At 42.9% G+C, this 20,497-nt stretch overlaps 1 protein-coding gene across 9 annotated transcripts in view; it reads right to left on the bottom strand.

Annotated features, from left to right (window-relative positions):
* Positions 1-18,370, bottom strand: part of EPS8 (epidermal growth factor receptor pathway substrate 8) — a 140,669-nt gene extending 122,299 nt beyond the window's left edge. For 4 of the 9 annotated variants that reach the window (XM_055711440.1, XM_055711436.1, XM_055711437.1 and 1 more), the window contains exon 1: positions 17,260-17,477. The gene's annotated coding sequence lies outside the window, so the exon portion shown is untranslated. Of the gene's footprint in view, positions 1-17,259; positions 17,478-17,807; positions 17,961-18,349 lie in introns of those variants that run through there. The other 5 variants (XM_055711446.1, XM_055711444.1, XM_055711445.1 and 2 more) reach the window with 3 other exon arrangements.
* Between the last annotated feature and the right edge of the window lie 2,127 nt (positions 18,371-20,497).

Genomic DNA, 20,497 nt, shown 5'->3' with positions numbered 1-20,497 from the left:
CATACCTAACTCGAGTCCCAAATGGGATATGCAGTGCCCAGTTACCATAGCAACTTTCCTTTCAAGGTCCAGGACAAGCCAGGCTCCTGATGCTCCCCACTACTGCAACTGCGAGAAAGAAACGGACAAAGTAGCAGTATGTCAATAGTTACCTTAAGTGCCTGAAAAAAACAAAGAAAAATAAATAACAATCTTTCACTTAAGTTCATAAAATCACTTCTTCCCCTCTTCCCCCCGCCCCCCCCAGGAGGTCAAAAGAAAACCCTATGCACAACAGATATAAAAAATGAGAACCCAAATGGGGGGGGGGGGACGACGAGAAGAATTATCAGGGAGAACAGGATGGTCCCCATAAGCTGAAAATTTAACATACAGCACACCTCCATCAGATGAAAGCACGTCCCTTTAAAACATTATTTAGCCTAAGAGTTGTAAATACATGTAATGCCTAGTGCAGTATCTCAAAGGCTGATCAGGTAAGACCTTTAAGATCAGGTCATTACTTCATACAGGAAACATGACTGTACTTGGAAGAGAATTGTCATTAACTGTTTAACATTAGTGCTTTAGTAAGAGAATATTTCAGTATTAATCCAAGCCAAAGTCTCACCACTGTGTTACAGAAATTAATTTTGTTAATTGAAGCAGCATTCTCTTCCAAATCACTGAGCTGCAGACTACTTGCTACAATGAAAATGGCCTTCCTTTGTGTTTCTGCAAACATCCAGCTTATTTATACTATGCCTGTTAGAAATTCCTCATACCTCAAATTTTTTCAACTGATTCATCATTTCCTTTTATTCAATGTTCAAACTTGATGTGAAGAGATTCTATTAATTGTTCAGAAGCATCCTCATTTCGATGGATGACATTTTATACTATTTCTTTAATTATTATTGCAATACTGACGTGTGGCACCAGCAAAAAAACCTGGCAAAGTTTGCCTGCCTTTGGGATAAATGGGGAAAAAAAATACATCTTGTTATCACCACAGAGGGGAAAAAAAGCTGATGTTCCTGTAAACTATGACTCATTGCATTTTGGGGGTTTGCTTTTAATTTATTTTTAAGGGATTTTTAACAGCTGTTTTTTATTCAGGAAGTTTAAGGGTTGCAAAACTTCCTTTTCCTCCCAATATCATTTTATGTCAAGAGAAGAAAAAGCCTCCAGGACATCGCATTTGGAGGTTGGCAGAACTGTAAGCCTACCTTAAAAAGTAGTTAAGCAGATTGTCACAACTCATAGCTTGTTAGAGAAAAATGAATGGGTTATCGAGAGGCAGCATGAAGTTGCACCTAGTCTGTCCTAACCATTCCCATCACCTTGAAAGTCACCTTTGCACTCCCTATCAGCCATCAGATTCAGACAAGATCATTGTATTACTGCTGCAGCCTGAACTCTATATAGAGAAAAATAAAAAGGTTAAAACAGGATTAATTTATAACTGTATCACTTAAGTTCTGTTTACCAACTGATGGGCTAAGCATTTCAGAATGTGTGATCTCTAGACATTGCAGAAATGTTAACCAGTGGCATAACGGCATGACAGCATCAGAATTAAGACACATCTACAACTTGCTGAGAGAAGGGAAGGGGGGTGGGGGGTGGGTAGGAGAAGAAAGAAAAACTTGAAAATCACACTTTGTCAGGTCAGTTTTACAGTTTTCGAAATGCCAGTTGTTCATTTTAGCACAGCATTAGTCTCAAACGGCGAAGGTACTGTCAATCAAAATACTCCTATTACGAACAAGTTCTGGGCCTGTATTTAGGCACGGGAGTAAGAGAAGAGGTAGGGGAAAATAATCTGTTCTGGGAATATACTTAGATATAATAAAGTTGAAGAATAATGAAGAAATTAAAATATATGGTTTCACACACTACAGCCTCATAAGAAAAGCAGTGGCAGTGTTACATTAAGGGCAAGTTACAGCTCAAGTCGTCCAGGGACTCTTTTTGTCTCTTTCTGCTCTTTTGGCACCCAGCCCTTTTAGATGAGAAAAGGTACCATGTGCTGGAGGTGCTCCTATGTCCCAAGTGCTTCAGGTCTTTTATAGATAGATGGAAAGTCATGGCCCTCATTCTACAGGTCTGTATTTTTAAGAATCATTTTGCATATCCTCAGTGTTTGTGTGGACTCTTCAAGAGCCATTACAGAGGCTTAACTTTCAGTCAGAGCTTTGCATCTGCCCTCTTAAAAGTCTAATTTCTCAAATGCTCATCACCCCCTCCCCAAACAACTTAGGTTCCTCTTGACAGCAAAAGTTAATATCTTCCATGGTATAACCTTCAGCTAAAGTACTGTATCCTTCTATTAAACTTTTATCTTAAAACAGTGTTTTCTTGAACTGGTCAAAAACACCACAACCTGTTTTTAGCAACCTGTAGGCAAAGTGCCCAACACCTCTTTGAGCTGCAATGCAGCTTTCCCCCCTAACTGTCCAAGCCCTGGTGACTACAGTTACCTCTTCCTTTACTGTCAGGAACTACATTTGAATTTGAATACTGGTGCCTCATGTTTCATCCCTGTTAGACAAACCAGCATATCCATTTCCAGCACTAGTAAGTTTAAATGAGTAGTGACAGTTTCCAGTCATGCAGAAACATAAGCAGACTCAGATGTCATCCTCAAAATGGTAACTGATTTGAGAGAGAGCATCACAGCCGAACTGCCAAAATAGGGGTTTATTTTTAAATGACTCATTGAAATCCAGGGCAGATCAAAGGGCCTGATAGCAAAAAGAATATTAGGAAAAAAAACCCACCACATTTAACGTGTTAGCTAACATGTTAGAATCCTCAAGAAGATAAAGCAATTTTAGTTCTGAACAAGAGCACTTGTCTTTGTGAGAAAAGATAACTTATTATTAATTCAAGATAAAATCACGGTACTGGAGGTGAGCCAGTTTATTGTTTTCAAAGACTTAGCAGACTGAAGTCAAGATAACAGAAGAATCCCAGAGCTTTGCAGAAGAGGGATAAAAGCTACAAGCTCTAGTTTCCCCGAGAGGCGGCCCTGACATTCCCTACTCCAGACCTCTGCTACCACTGTCATAGCCCCATCTGATATCATGGCTGAGGATTTAATTTTTCACAGTCATTGGGGCAGTCATTTTGCTTTCACTGTTTAGTAGCTAGCCATACAGGTCTGCAGCCAGTGCAAAAGGTCTGGAGACTGTAAAAATATATGGAAACAAACCCAGTTTCTTTTGCTCCATCCATACAGTGGATGCTATGAAAAACACAAGGGTTCAAAAGCAAGACAATTAGTGATGCACTTCCCATTTCATTGTTAGCTGTTACAAGGGTAAATCTAGATAGAGAAAAAATTGAAAACAAATTGAAGTGCCTCATGGCAGTGAACCTTGCAGGCTCTCCTAACTCTCTGTCACACACTTAAGTTTTTAATGGAGGTGAAATGAGCCTGCATACATTACCATTCTGCTCACTCCCTAGTCAACAGCCCCTGCTTCTTCATCTTCACATCACTTACCGCCACTAGTACACCTGCCTCCTCAATGCCAATACTGAAATAGGACAGCCGATTCTTCAGCCTAGCAAGCAACTGGAAACGGTGATGGATTTCAACAGAGAAGAGCTTAGACAAGTTTTTACTGTAAAACTTGCTTAGCTTTGTTTGAGGCAACACCGAGTAGTAAAATTGAGGTTGAGCTGCCATATTCCATTCATTAGCTTCAGAAATCCTCAATCGCCAACCTTGCATGCAAGAGATCTCAGCATAAAATGAGCAGCCCCAAAGCAAAGATGTTAATCCTCACATCTACTTCACAAGGGTGCAGGAAGCACCCAAAAGGCATTAGCTGTCATTAAGCACTCACATCAATCTCTGAATTTCCACCTACAGCTGAACAGAGTAAAATTAGAATCAACCTACGTGAAACAATGAACTGCAGCACTTTCAGCCTCTTCACAACATAGTCTAAAGATGGTAGCATTTTAAGATTTCTTTGTAGTTCATACCGCAGTGACATATCAATGAGAGTGTAATTCCTGAGGACTGCAGAACATCATTAAGGATCATTAAAAAGAGACAAGGGAGACCATTAGGTAGTTTCAGATCCTCTCTCTCTCTTTTCTCCTCTTTTTTTTTTCTTTCTTTTTCTTAAAAAAAAAAAAGAGGAGAAAAAACAAGAAAAAGAAGCCCTCTCATCTCAGATGAGCAGAGGGTTTTTCTTGGTTTATTTGCTTTTATGTCTGGAGTTAGATATTGCCCAGAAGAGTTTTCATGAAAACATAACCCTTTTTTAAAATAGTACACACTTCAAACAAACTGTGTGTTTCACAGTAAAGTGAAGACACAAAAAAATAATAAGAATGGTGACAAATTCTTCTAAATTGTTTCCAAATGATCTAAGTTCCTATTAATAAAACAGGCACCTGAATTTTCTTAGCATTTTTTTCAGGTTTTTTGTTGTGCATTGCTGGTATGTTTTTTAATGAGATTTTGGGCCACAAGCATTCAACTTAACAGACAGACAAATTGTCCCAGTGGAACAAGTAAGTATTTCTACTTCAAGATTTTGATCCTGAATCAGCCCTCTCCCCCACAGCTGAAGGCAACTCCCTCAAGAACACTGCTACCAAGTGAACAGTGAACACCTCCAACAGGGCTAAAAAATACCTTCAAACTCACCAAGGTAGGTCTTAGGCAATTCTCAGCAAGTTTTGAAACAAAAGATTTCTGTTCACTATATCCAGTGAAAGGGGAGAAGACTTTTTGCTAAGCCACAAACATTTCAGTACTACTGTACGCCACAGCCTCTGGCTCCGTCAGATTCTCAGCGCATGAGCTGTATCACCGTCTGGAACATATCAGCTGCTCAGGACAGCGTCACATACATTTCCTAGACCTGGTTTTCCTAGGAAAGACACTAGATCTAGATGAAAACAAGCACACAGCTATTGTAAAATTGGAAAGAAACTGAAAAACTATCTGTGCAGGATATGTACACATATTGTCTTCAAGGCATAAATTGGGAAAAAGCAAGAGAGGACTAAAGCCCTGCATTTTCTTCTGCCAAAGCAATGACTCAGTGCATTTCTAGGAGCTCTAGGGGAAATATGTGTCCAGAGTGGACACTGCACATTTAGATCAAGAATGCTAATCACATATGGTTTCAAATCAGCAAGTGCAACATCACCACCCCAATGCCTATGAAAAAAACAAATTTCTGTTATAACAAAAATGATCTCAAACTCCAGATCTGCATCATTTTTAAGGTCAGTTGATCCCTGAAGGCCCATATCTATCACGGGGTAAGAACAGGGAAATATCTAGAAGTCTCTGTTATTTTATGTCATCATGACAACACTGCCTCAAGACATTTCCTCATAGCTGGAAGCAAGACTCCCACGCATGGAGCACATAAAAAGCAAGGTCATCTGTGAAATTACCATGCACTTTTCTTTATGTCCTGAGGAAGTCACTGCACTAAAGCTCTGTGAGGGAGGTTTTAAGACCAAGGAGGGCTTGCACTACTTGTGAGACATTCCCACGCAGTCTTTGTGGATTCAATTTACTAAACTCCCTGAAGTAACACCTGTGAATCTTGTTCAGTGGCAGCTGTAAGGGACACACATCCACAGAGAGAAAATGGTTATGGGAAGTACTAACACAGCATCCATCTGGACATCCCTGCCACCGTACACCACCATCTCCATGGTAGGAAGGCCCTGAGTCTCTCAAACATTAAGGTGAACCTATACAAGAGCCTCCTCAACACTTTGAGGGATCTCTCCCACAGGACAATATAGCCTTTAACTCTTAGAAACTGGTTTGCAACCAAGTGTCTCAGTCTATCATGGGAGCAAGAGATTATTATTCAGAGAAGTATACAGTGAATTAAGAAAGTGATCCGAGTTTATGCAATTTATATAGTGAAGCATGAATGCAATTTATATAGTGAAGCATGAAGAGAGAGAAGTACAGACGCCAGGATCATCTGCTTGTAGCCTCTCGGGTTTTGGGGAGAAGGTCTATATGTAGAGGAAGAAATCTGTATTGCATCTGCTATGTGCCAAAAAAAAGAATTTTTTATATATATAAAAAAATACAAACAACAGCGTCTAGAGGGTAGCATCACGTACTGGCATTTACACAATCCAAACACAGAACCACTAAAAAAAAAAAATAGCTAATGTACTTAGCGAAAAATGCCCATGTTTGCCAGAGGCAGGTAGCTTAAATTATTGTGTCCATCTTCCTCAGAGAGGAAGGACCAGAAATCTCATTTTCTATTTTTCTACCAGAAATAGGAGGGCAGAAACTCTCCTCCTTCATATACTCTGGAGGTCAAACTGGATGATGTAATGATGCCTCATGGCTTTAAACAGGTTTTATAGATTATCTGACTTAAAAATAGACACAATGTTTAAATAATAAAATTCTCTGGAAATGGAGTGCCTATTACAACAAGCCTCCAGTCACTGGCTAAGAATTGGATGAGCTATGAACATACGAGTATTTGTAATAAACCAAAGGGAAAAATCTTAGGTAGATAAATTGAAATTTCATCCCACTGACTCCGAAAAGCAAATAGTATGCATTGTTTTCTATATAGTCTGCTTTAGCTAGATGCAGATCTCCAGAAAAGCGTGCAGACACCATACCTATGTTGGGTACTGGACCCAGTCTAGCCATGGCAGTAAGGGCTCCTGTCCTCACCCAAGTAAGGACTTCTGTCCTCACCCAAGAAGCATGGAGTCCACTGTGTCCCATGCAACTGTTGTCTGTTTCTGGTACTGGGAGAGTACAATTAAAATCAGTTTGGATATGCCTGCACTGTCCTGACATCTCTGCTGTAGGCACTCCTCTGAATAATTTAACTCAAAGCCAGTTACCATACAATAATTGCCAGAGGTCATGCCATCATGGTTCAGATGAGGACCTGAATTCATTACATGAACCAATGCACGCGTTGCCTTTCTGCTTCCCTTCTCAAGTACGTGGCCAAAGGAGGAAGTACAGGAGAGAGGTGCTCTCACCCTGTCTAGGGAGCTGCTTCTTGTCTGCTACACCATTGTTTAGCTTGTCACAAGCACAAGCAAAACAATACAGCACAGCAAACCTCACCAACTTGTATGAATGGCCTGGAAGTCCACTGGAAATCACTTAATGTCGTGAGCCAGCGAGTACAGAACAACAGGAATCAGATTACTTTGCTCATATGTTTTCACAACAGCAATTTCATTTTATTTATTATGATAATTCATAAAGCACCATCAAATACAGTGTAGAATCTCTTATAAAAATAATTACAGTCTAGTAATGCAAGATCTCATTGACGCACACCATTAATTCCTTGACAGTTAGAGAATGAGCCAAATACTTTGTGCAAACGGAGGACTCACAAGGTTTCAACACACACATTTCCTTGCACTTAAAATGTGCAAGGAGAAAACCTTATTAAAACAGTATTTCATATTATGCTTTAAATTATGGCCCCTTAGGCAGATCTTCTGTACTTCAAAAGACAGCTATTATACTACTGTATGTTACAGTTTAAGATAACAGAAAAAAGAATTCCTATCAAATTGTTGTACTGCTATATGTAGGGAACACAAAATAGTTTCTTTTTCCCCACAGCCCTCAAGAAAACCCAGACTTTCATCCAAAGCGAGGTGCCACCAGTCTCACACAATAGAGAACAGCTTTAATACAACACTATGAATTGTCTTCCACTTTGCTACTGAAACTATTTTGAGCAGCTAAAGCAACATTTTCTGAACCTACTATCCAGCACTTAGGACATCTCCACACGAGCTTCAGGGTTATGCTATCTAACTCTGTGTGTTTCAATGGCTTTGTTTCTATGCAGAAGGACTTTGTGGTTATACACTTCATAGCTGTTTTTAAAATAGGATTTCTCTAAAAGTAAAAAAAAAAAAAAAAAACCACAAACAAAAAAAAACACCACCAAGAAAAAAGAAAAAGGCGGCTGGTGCTTTTCTTCCTGCTGTTTAATGATGTTCAAAGTTGTCTGAAAATTTGCTTACACGTAATCATAGAAGACTGAATCAGTTCCCTGCTTTGTATCATTTCTATTTTAGAAGCCCTTGTAGTGCAGCCACCAGAAAATCATGCCGGCCATGATCCAGATTCATGCGATCTAACATGTTAACTGATTCAAGTCTTCATAATTAGAACTGATCCAGAAGCCAACAGGAGACATCCCTAGCAATTTAAATAAGCATTATACTAGATACTAAGAAACACTACGAAACAGATCACTTGTTATAGGCAGTTTGACAGCCTGACTTAGTAAACCAGAACCCTCTAAAAATCACCAGAAATACCTAACAACAATGTTCAAACTGAGGTCTCACAACAAGCAGTTAAGAATGCCGAAAGAACTCACAGAAGGTGTTGTGCTCTTCCAACTTTTTCCATCTTATCTCAGATGTTTACAGTAAAAAGAACAGAGAAGTTTTCTTCAAAGCACAATTATTATCAATCCTCTCCAACATTCCAGCAGCACAATATTCTTCTTATAATGTGACCGAGTAACTCCCTCAGATCCTCAGGAGATGTTAGCAAAATAATTGTTCCCCCTCAGTGTTCTTTTCTTATTACTTTATTTTTTTCTTACCCTTATTACTTCAGGCAGAAATGACTTGGAGATATTATCATCCGTTTACCAAAACAGAATTCCCCTGCAATTATTTTCTTTCAGGTTAAAGTTTTACAATTTAATTGTACATTAAAGCTAAATTTAATGATTTTCTACCTGGCTAAAACTGATTGGCCCTCTAAGTCTTCAGTTTAATTTTCCCCCCTTTCTCATTTTGCTAACTCGAAGAGAAATGAGTCTACCTTCAAGCCTGTTGGAATCAATCTTCCTTTCTCTTTCTCACAATTTATAAGTCAGAGGCTTAAAAAGTGCTCATATCCTCTTTTAACAAGCTGGCTATGTGAGATAAGCACAAGAACATTAATAAAAATAGCTCAGCATTAAGGCATGGATGTTTTACAAAAGTAGACCTAAAAAAAAAAAAATCCTAAAGGGTAATTGTGATTTATACCACGTCTCTTTTCCTATACTACCAATTATCAATCATCTCTAAAAGATCCCTTCTCTTACACACCTGTGACTTGTAAATGCTGGCATACTGCAAGAGAGGGTTTTGGGGTTTTTTGGTTTTTGGGGGGTTTTTTTGTTTGTTTTTGTTTTTTTAAGACAACCTTCACAAATATTTCCTAGCTGGAAGCACAGATTCTCTCAGCTCAGCTCTCCCACACATTGTACCTTGGTATGGTCTGCACCATCACTTTTACCACCACCCTCAATGTCTCCAGTGTTCATGAAAACTCTGTCTACAGCAATGATACCACAACCACCAGCACTGAAACTTTTACTACTGCAATTACAACAAAGCAGCTGGTGGTAAGAATAATAATAATAGTAGTAGTAGTAGTAGTAATAGTAATAATAATACTACTTAGCATTTATAGGGTGCTTTATATTTTCAAAAGCTGTAGAAACAAACATTTGCTAATTAAGCCTCACACACTCCTGAGAAACAGATACATTTTTTGTTTATGAATAGGAAAACTAAGGCAAAGAGACAAAACAGCTGTCCCCAAAATCAAGATCTGTAGATAATTTTAAAAAAAGGAACTGAGATCTCTCTGGACAACTCAGAGTTCTAAAAGTACAGCTTAAAATACCCAAAGAATCCGATGGGACATAAACTCTCATGCTCTGTGCGTCCACCCCCTCCAGAAGAGTCAGCAAACACTTTCCCTGGGAAGATGAGCTCAGTGCCGCCAGCTGCTCCATCCAGCTCTCGCCACGGCGGAGCACACCACGCTGGCCTGCACAGGCCAGCAGGACCCTCTCACCTGCCAAAACCCCCACCTGGAAGCCTGAGCCCCTCTGAAAAAGCCAAACTGTTGGTAAGCTGCACAAACCCAACTTCCATCGCTCTCCACCAAAACTGGGCCTCAACAGCAGCTTGCTTCTCCGCCGGGGCTATGTTCTGCTCTGTCACTATTTAAGAAATATATGAACACTTCTTTTTCTTGCATGTCAACATTTAGCTTTAATATAAAAAGTGAGAAAAATTGTACATTCTAAGCAGAAAGGAACAAATGCCACCCCGTATTGAAGGCACTTCTGAGAATATCTTGCATTCATATTCAGTAAGACATTAAAGACAGTAAGACTGACTTTTTGTGTGTCTATTAGACACCCCGCTCACACAGGGAAAACAAATGCCTACACACACTCAAACACCTCCTATTCAGGTCTTGAGTTCTAGAACTGCTTGAAGTGAGCTTAGAATTATTGCCTAGACAAAATACACTGTGTTAAACCTTTAGAGACAAAGATTTGACTATCCATGTAATTTCACATAGGATATGTCCCACTGAGATCAATGGATTTGAAATGCATTTCAGAAGACACTGAAATAAAGACCGATGTCACAAAAAGGGGAAAAGAGCCATTTTGGAACAAAAAGCTTTACCACAAGCAGTAGCACAAAGTGCATTCTGCAAAGCTGGACACAGAGCACTATGTGCAACCGAAGAGTGAAGAAAAAAAAAAAAGGGTAGGTAAAACTTAGGGATAAATAAACAGAAAGAAAAAAACCCAGGAGACTAAACTTACATCAAGACTCAAGAGTAGGACTGACCACAACATGGAAGGTGGTGGAGAAACACGACTCAGGCAAGTGGAGAAGAAAGGAAAACATTAAGAGCTCGCCCAGGGGCCAAGTTGATCAGGGAGAAAAACTGAGACCAAAGCTGAAGGTAAGGCTCAAAATGCAGCAGTGCTTTAGCACTGAAGCAGCCATGAGAAGGGAGACAGTGACAGCAATGGAGAAGCTGTGTTTGTTCCTCAGCAGTAGTAGGACATTCGTCACACAGATGGACACTAAGGTACAAAGACCAGATTCCTCACTCTGTCTTGCCCTCTGTACATGAGATAGCACTAAGAGGCTAATTACCAGTTAGCCCAGATTTATTAGCCATAACGAAGTTTACAGCTAAAATAGGAACCGACTCCACCCTCCTACCTCCCAGCCCTCTGCCCTCACCCCTGGATGATTCTTCATCCTTAAATACACGAAGAGAAGGAAACAGAGGAGATGAAACATTACACTAAGGTTCTCAGAGCATGGGAAGAATTGCAAAGCAATAAATTATTCTAGAAGTGGAAAAGAGAATAAGTAATACCGCTCTGGGAAAAGTGAGCCTGAGACGACACTGAAGTGCAAGAAGAAAAACATGTATTGAAATACACAGCCTGACACCCAATTCTGACTGTGAAACATAGGTCTGTATTTATATCTTCAGGCAAAGGCAGTATAATGCATTCATTGGTTTCTCAAGACATGTGTGCAAAGCTGAAAATTACTTTAGGGGCACATCTATAAATGACTGACTTTTCCATACCATTTTTAAAATGGCACAGAGGATCGTCAAGCTGAGTTTTATTCCAAGTTGATATCACAAAGTCCTTACGATGTACCTCAATTTCATTGCATAGCCCTTGCTATATCATTGTCATATGCACTCAGTTACAGTGAAGAACTCAACATGCAAGATGAATGTCTCGCTCTTTGTACAAAGGTCTCACATTAACACGCTCAGAGTTATAGAACTGCCCATTCAAGATATTTTTTTTTTTAAATTATGACGTAGACTGGGATTCTTACAGGCACTGAACTCTTAATGAATCCTTGCGTCAACCAGATACCTAACTCCCTGAAACACCAAGTGTTAAACCTCTTATGGATCAGAAAAAGAAAGTTTTCTCAAGGCTGATTACTCCAAATTATATTCTACGCTGGAAACAAAGAGATCTTTGACTCAGGAAACATAGAAGACAACACCTCAGACACACTGTGTAAACAATCAAAAAGAACAGCGGCACCTAAGGAAGGAAGAGTATATCAGTACAAAGAGCAGAGTCCTCAGCCTTCATGAAAGGCGCATTCAGGGGGGTGAATTAACATCAAGCCCTCTCAACCACCCCAGAAAGAAAGTGCTCATTAACCAAAGTTCACCTTTCAGGTGAAAGACAAATCACTAGGAGCATTAATCGAACAAATAGCAGCTAACATCAAATTCTACCTAAACACTGATAAAATTGGGATAATCTTGTATCTCACCATGCATCTGCAAGTACTGAAAAGCAAATGGACTTCTGTGATCTCATGTGTTTTTCATGTTTTTTAGATCAAGTTTTATGCAGCTGATTTGGGAGGTATGTTAAATATAAATTTCCCTTTCCTAATGGGTCTGGATGTATACTAATAAACAGCAAAAAGGTACTGCCAGCATCTCACTTTCAGCTTTTCTTCGCACTTGAGGCCATTTCTGGAACGCAAGGGGGAGGAGAAGGGAGTACTGACGCTCCGGAGAAGCAGTAAGCCCAGTGCCTGCTTTTCTACTTGGGTCAAATCTTTAAAAATGCTTTTTTATGCAGGAGCAGAAATCAAATAGAAACAAATTCCCATGAGTCACCCCTTTATTTTCCAGTTACAAACATTCCTGAGCTATAGACATTAAGGCTTACAGTGATACTCTTGCACTAGGTTAAGCCTGAAGCATCCAGCTACAGCAAATTCCAGCCCCCTGCCCCAAGAACCAGCTAGCTATAGCACCTTCACAATTAAGTCAGCTCATTACAGCTCCTCTACACTCATAGAAGGCTTGAAAGAAGTCAGATGTTCCCTTACCTGCAGTGGTAATCTATAAAATCCAGAAAATCCATAAGCGGTAGAATTCTGGATTATTAAAAGATAAATCCTCTATCTCACCTAAACTCATCGCATTCTTAGAAAAAACAAACAAAAAGCCCTACTTGATGTTACCGAGCATCTGTAACACTTACTCTCACTCAACAGATACCATTTTGAAAACAGTGAGGTTTATTCTAAATGATGAAATACTCAAAGGTTTCACAGTATTAGAGGACAAGGGATTCATCATTTCACAACCCAGAGTTTTATACAGGTTGGGATTCCTGCAGCATTGTTTTTCTCCTCTGTAGTTTTACAGAGAACACAGCAGTTCCCATGGTTGGTCCAAATGCCAGCTTGAGTGAAGCTTTGACCATAAATCCCCTGTCACTTGATCAGTAATGAAGATGCGTGTTATGCATTAGAAAGCGACACAACAGAAAACCCCACAGAAACGGTTAATATAAGGAGAGATGTACAAAATTCCACGGAAAATACTAACCCTGCATCTTTGAAGCCAGAGACATCTGCTATCTTTGTCTATCCAGAATGCATAAGGTTGCTGAAGTCTATTCAGAAAGAGACAAAAGGTAATAAATGCAAAGAAAGTAATTTGTAATTTGCTATTGCCACTTCAGATCTTAATCCTGTGGAGATTCACAGCATGAGTAACTTTAATTACTGAGACACTGGCATAGAGAGGAAAGGAAGAAAGGACTGGAAGCGTTCAACTAGTAGCATTCAAGGCCCTGAGTTGGCCAATATTTAAAGATTTTACTAAAACTGACATTACAGAATAAAATCAAAGGCACGTGTTACTGATTGTGGTCTCATGGTCACAGCTCAAAATGAAAACAGGGCCCCCAAAAGCTAATGCTAACAACATTTCCATTTGTAACTGATTCATTTTTTATCTCCCCAGTGTCCGTGACACAATTAAAAACAAACACCAAAAAAATCCCTCCCCACAAAACAGATGCGAAGGTTGCTTCTTCCCACATCATCATGACCTTTCCAAGAAGGCTGTGACTAACCTCACCAGGCAGCAAAGAGAATTACGTAGGATCGCCGAGCAAAAACACAAAAAAAGACACCTTGTCTTACCTTTCCATTTCAGTGAACGAAGAGCTCTGTTTTGTAAACAGTTACGCAAATGTTTTTCTACACACAGACACCAAATAGCCTCACCGACTTAGATGAAACTTCAAATTATAACTAAGTTCGTTTAAGGGCACAACATGGAGAAACCCAGTAGTCACTCAGGACTGCAGTAACAGCTGAAGTTCCCGGCAAAATGAGATCTAGGGTGGGAAACTGAAATTCCTAGGTATCGGGGTGAAATCAAGATCTGTATAAACCTATGATAAATTTGATGTGTTGGATGAATAAATTAATGGATGAATCAGAATCTAACTCTGTAGTTGAGATAAAACAGCAGCAGTTACATTCCTCTCTGAAAGCACGAATTCTGGTTTCTGTAACACAAAGCATTTAATACCGGAAAAAACTAGAGAACTAGCACTGAAAACCAGAAATTTGCCTCTTAGTCCTTTTTTTTTTTCTTTTTTTCTTTTCAGTGTGAAAATTAAATATATATAAACTACACTATTAGTTTAGTTACCAATGGTATTTTTGGTGACTTACATTTTTTTCCTCATAGTAAGGCCATATTTACACAATACCTGCTAAAACTTTATCTCAGCCATCATGCTGCTCCCTGTACCACAAAACAAATACTGTGGCTTCAAAATGAATTCAAAGCCATCTAAGCATGATGTTGATTAGCCTCCTTGGGAACCCAGCTCAGGACTAGAATGATGAAAACTCCGAATCCCTATGGACAAAGGGGACACAGATTCAGATGCTGTTAAGTAAAGAAGCAAGAAGAAAACCTGGTTTCAAACGACACACGAGAAACAGACCTGTCCACATGTGGAAAACATACACGCAAGCAAAGTACCTTTCCAATTCTCTTTGAACAGAGATGATGGGTTTGGGCCACACACACTGTACCATAAGCAACACAGCTCTGTGGTGTTAAATGTCTTTTCTTTCTGGCCACCAGCCCCGCAGCAGAGAGAGAAGAGTCTGGAGGGGTCACAGACCAAAGGGCTCCATTTTTCTGTCTGTTACAGCTGAAAGCTGTGTCTTGAAGAAAATCTTGTACCTTTGACCATTCACCATTTGAGAAGACAGTGTGATGCAGGAATTGTAATTAAAAGTATAAAAGCAACAAGTGCTAGACACTGAAATCAAAGTTAGTAAGCAGTTTATTGGCGCAGTTTTCATTGTGTGGATTGAAGTCTTCTGTTATCTCACTGTATTAGCTGAAGTGAAAGTTCTTATATACTTAATCTACTTTGACCCTTAGGGCACCAATTATTTGACTTCAGATATTTAGATTTTAATAAGCTTTCACCTGCAGGGGAAAAAAATGCAGCAATTAATGTGACTGATTTGCCATTTACAGCTAGACTATGGACAAAAAGAAAATCAATCATATTTTATGAATTCAGTTGTCACCAAGTGGAAACCTTCTGTATTTTTTTTCCATCTGTGCATTTCACAGCAGAAGTAAGTATCTTTAGATCAATCCTGTCCTCTCTATTATTCCTATATATAACCCAGCACCTAATCACTATTGGGTGTTGTTGCTTGTGGGGTGTTACCTACCTCCAATTAAGTCTAATGGGATACTTCGGCTGCTTTCAAAATTACACGCAATCAGAAATATTCATTCTGAGCTACCAGAAGGCATAACACCATACCGCAACCATTATGAGTATCTGATGATAAAAGCTAGTTGAACAATTAAACTCCAAAGCCACTTACATTTCCAGTCTCCCCCAGTAAAAGCAAGCAGCAGCTCCGACCTGCTTCCATAGAGCCTTGAGCACAGTATCTCATTACCTGACAGTACCCGTATGCAAATAATGCTACGCTCACTGTGAATCAACACGAGATATGCTGCGTCTCCCTTACACCCTGGAAAGCCTGTAAGCTCCTCACAGTCCCCACCGCTCACCGAGAGCAAACCACCAACCCATTTGAAGCCTGGCCTCGGGGAGGACCACTTCTCAGAGGGCAAGGGCTGCAGCATTTCCATGGGTACTCCACAGAAAGCAGACCGGTCACACAATGCTGATTCAGTATTTCCAGTTGCTAACAACGAAAATGGTCATTTTTATATTGTCCCACATAAGCAACTTTTGTAGCTGACATATAGACATTGCACAATCATAAACGAGAAGATGGCCAAAAGGAAGGGAGGAGGACCATATTTTGATGATGAAGGAGAGGCACAATGAAAACACGATCTATACCAGAAAGACACGCGAGATCCATCATTTGGTTAATATTTCATCAGACACAACGCAGAGCAGTAATACTTTTATCTTCAGTACTTCATTTTAAGTAAACAAAGCAGACTCCACCAAAGGTCATACTGCTGCACGTCTATAACTCTGCAGGGTACAAAACCCACCGGCCAAGGCAAGGCACAGTTTTTGAGTGGGAGGGTTGGTTCGCAAACAACATCCTTCGGAAAAACTTGCTCCACCCTTCTGTTGCCCACTCCTAGCTGGCTTGAAACTGATTTAGTGGAAGCTGCAATGCCTTGCTTCACATGGATACTATGCGGACCTGCTGAGCTTGGGGGGGAGGGGGGGGACGGGACAGGGGCACCTTAGATCATGCTGCAAAATACCACAAACCTCTTTTCCACCGTGCGCCCAGGTCATCCTTCACACAGTGGTGTGATGCAGAAGGGAGCGCGTGTCATGGGGATGAGAGGGGGCAGGGGGGCAGAGAGAGGAAGAACACCTGGGAAAGTTAGCAGATAGATGGAAAGGGCTGAGCAGTCGAGGAGATGGAATACAGCAGGTCAGAGCACCGAAAAAACCCGGGCACGCAACAGGATTGTCCCACCTGACAGCGGCCCTTTGCCAGCTCCCAGCAATACAGCCATTGGAAAAGCTAGCTTCACCACCGGGGAAAGAAAAACCACAATAAGGACAGCAAGCTAAGTCACCTGGTAGAAGGTGGGGGGGGGGGGAGGAGGAGGATGCGGCCGAAGGCACAGGCAGGGACGCTGGGCAGCGGCAGGGACGCTCAGCGGGCCGCCCCCGGGGCCGCGCCGCGCTGCCGGTGGGGAGCCCGGCGGGCACGGTGCGAGCAGGTGTGGCGGCGGCGGCTCGCCTTACCGCGGGGGGGGCGAGCAGAAGATACGTGCACCTACACTCACACACGGGCGTGCACGCACGGCGAGCTGCCCCTGTGTAAAGCCGGGGCGCAGGGAAAGGCTGCGGCAGCGGGCGCCGTCCCCGGCCGCCGCGGGAGCGCCGGGCGCAGCCGGGGGCCCGGCAGGGAGTTTTCCAGCGGCCCCTGCCCGGGCGGAGGGCGGCGGCAGCGCCCGCCCCGCCGGGAGGCTGGGGTTCGTGCCCCGCAGCTCGCCACGTTACCAAGCCGGGCGGTTGCCCGGGCGGCTTTGAGGGTCGCGGAACAAAATGGGGGGTCGGCGACCGGGGGAAACCCCGCCCGGCAGCCCCTTACCTTCCCGGGCGTCCTCCTGCCGCGGGCGCGCCGCGCAGCTCCGGCGCAGGGCGGGGGGGGGGGGGTGGCGGCCGCAGGGCTCCGCGCGGGGCCCCGGGGCTCCCCGCCGCCGCCGGGCTCCGGGCAGGGCGGGCGCGGGGTCGCCGCTCCGCGCCGCCAACAAAGTGTCGGAGAGGCGCGGGCAGGGCGCCGGTCACCGGGAGCAGCGGCGGAGCGGAGCGCAGCTCCCTCTGCCGGCCCGCCGCCCCGCCCCGGCCCCAGCCCCAGCCCGCGGCCGGGGCGGGCCCGCGGCGGGACAGCGGGGAGCGCCCCGGAGCCCCCGTTGCCCCCGGCGCCATGCGGGCTGTGCCCGCTGCCGGGCCGCCCCGCCTCGCCGCCCGCTCCCTGGCGCGGTTTACAGGGCGCTCACAAAAGGCAAAGGTACTGCGAGCAGCTCCCCGGAGCTGGGCTGAAATAGGGGAGTTGTTTAATGGAATCGTAAGCCTTCATCAGAAAAAAAAAGAAGGGGGGGGGGGGGGCGGTCGGGGGAAGCCACACACAAAACCTACCAAGACTCCAAAGCAAAATTCCCCGAAGAAGCAGATGTATCTAAACCACCTTTGGAATGAGCGGGCTACGAGAACAAAAGTCCCCCGTCCTCACTCGAAATCCCAGCTGAAATCTCCCAGCTGTTTATGTTGTTTCCATCTGGCACCGCATTCCTCCTTTCCCTGACAACTTACACGTGGCTCTCACTCGGGCACAGGGGAACAGCCCCAAGCACACACACACTGCTGGCATGCTTACAGGTAGCCAAAGTCCTGTTGCAACGGTCAGATATCTGCATTGGGCCACTTCCACTCCTAAAACTACCGTGTTCCCTGAGAATGTCAGTTTTCACTGCTTTCACTGCTTTCACTTTCAAATCAGTTTTTGTCTTTTGTGACTCCAGAGGAAAGCTAGAAAACATCAGTCTTTCAACAGCATCGGACAGATGAGAAGACACACACCCCCCACCCCCCTTCAGGTAGTACATAGCTCATCTGACTTTGAGGTTCCGTTCCCGATTTTTGATAGGATTGCATTGCCAATCCTGAAAGACTTTACAAACCTGCTTAATTATGTTCCCAAGTCTCCCTCCAGGCTTCACCAGGATTCCTCACAAAGAACAAAATCAGATCTAGACCAAACACAAAGGCATTCCAGGACTGAGCCACAGTTCCCCAAACATACCAACAGGTCCTTTATGCTACCAAGTTTCTGTGACTGCAGGCCCTCTTCGAGAGACCCGCAGAGGAAAAGTATAAACTAATGAAAGAGCAGCTGCTTGCTGAAATTTCCACTCAGTTCCAAGAAATGGGACTTGGCAGGTCCTTGCTTTTTATAACACTCCGTGACTCGTTTGCAGAGGCAGGTGAAGTCAGAGGCATCACTGCCAGAGCCGTGCCCCTGACGGCTTCTCTGGAAGGACACAGATTTCCCCTAACGCTTTGTAAAGAAGAAGGGATGATACTGCCCAGCTACTGTTTGCAGCGGTTCGGTTGCTGAATCTCTTCTCAGGTGGTGCTATCCCACCCTTGTTTTGCAGCAAATCTTCGGGAGAACAAGGTCTGAGCTGTGCAGACTGATTTCGCCAGGCTGGCCGGGAGGCTGGGAGCTGAGGCCGCAGGCAGTGGGCAGGCATCAGCCTCACTGCAGGCTCCCCTCAACCGGGCAGGAGAGTAACCCGAGCACACAGACCAGGCTGGGAGAGGTGGGGCCTCACTCCATGATTGCTTAGGAGTTCACCTTCACCCTGCTTAAAAAAAACAAAACAAAACAAAACAAAACAAAACCCAAAAAAACCCACAAACAAACCAGAGAAAAGGAAAAACAGTTCCTTCCTGTCTCTGGGCTGACAAAGCCTCTTGTCACACCGCATCTTCTGCTAATGGTTCCATCTCTGCTGCTTTTTCTGGTCCAGAGGGTCCGCCACAAAACAGGAAAGCACAAAGAAATCTTGTGAAATAATGGGGGGAGGGGAGCGCCGAGTCCACTTTGATGTACCTAAAAAAGCAATGAAATGCACAGATACCACACGCTTGTTAACGGGAAGTTTGTTTCCAACAAACCTTCAAACCTTAAAGAGTCAGATTGTGGAGGGGTCACCTAGGTCATTTGTGTGAATGAATGCTTACAGGAACACCGACATCTAAACTGACATTTCCAGTTTGTATGGTATGCCAGTCACCATACACCAGCTCCCTAGGTAAATAATAATAGTAACGTATTCATAAAAATGCTTCCCCCATGAGAGGCGGAAAGGAATATGATAGATGCTACTAAAGAAAAGGTTGGGGACTGCCTCAGCTCTGGGCAGGGATGAACAGTGCCTCTCTTCCCCCTTTCCTGGATCGAAGCCCAAGCCCACCCCCTGCTCCAATTCCCTTTCACAAAGGACGGAAGAGAAATGCAGGAGACTCTGGTGGGCTGATATTTTTGTTTGCTTTTAGAAGAAACTGTTTAAAAGGAACAGAGATAATAAAGGAGAATGTGGAAAGAAAGTGGGACGCGAGGATGAGAAAAGGGCAAATGGAAGAATAAATGGGAGAGACAAAGATTTGGGGAAGAATAAATTCTATTTCTGTGCTTTATCAACTTTTCTTCAGAATGTGTACAGTAGGTATGGACATTTATAAGATTATTTGATATGATGATGAGGCTAATATCACTGCAGATAGGAAACCAGAACTTTTTAACACAGGGGATGAAGAAGAGATTTCATCATTATTTTTCTGTTTGGGGAAAAGACAAAATATGCCAAAAAATTTCCTTCTGTTGTAGAATAACCTAAAGATACTTTCCGTGCTGGGAACCTGCAGAATGACTTACACACAACAAATGACTTACACAACTGTCTGGCAGACCCAGCAGAGTCTGTTTGCTGGCACACACACCCCCTCCTGCACAGAATTCAGCCAAACGCCATGGCCCGAGCCAGTTGCAATCTCCTTTGCAGGTGTACACAGGATGGAAGGCATGGTGCGGGGAACCATCCTGCAGGTTCATGGGGCTCAGCCGTTGTTGAGGATGCATTGAAAATAGATGAGCAAGTGTTCAATTTGTACAGTATTGGCTACAGCAAGCCTGGGGATTTGAGATTAACTGCTTGATACTGGAATTTCCACTCTCATTGAAAACAGACACTACTGTATCCATAGAGTTTTCAGGAGAAAAATATACAAAGCAAGCCTGATTCTTCTCGTGATTTTAAGGCACA

Source organism: Falco cherrug, chromosome 5, assembly GCF_023634085.1.
Source record: "Falco cherrug isolate bFalChe1 chromosome 5, bFalChe1.pri, whole genome shotgun sequence".
NCBI lineage: Eukaryota > Metazoa > Chordata > Aves > Falconiformes > Falconidae > Falco > Falco cherrug.
This window is presented reverse-complemented; position numbering and strand designations above follow the sequence as displayed.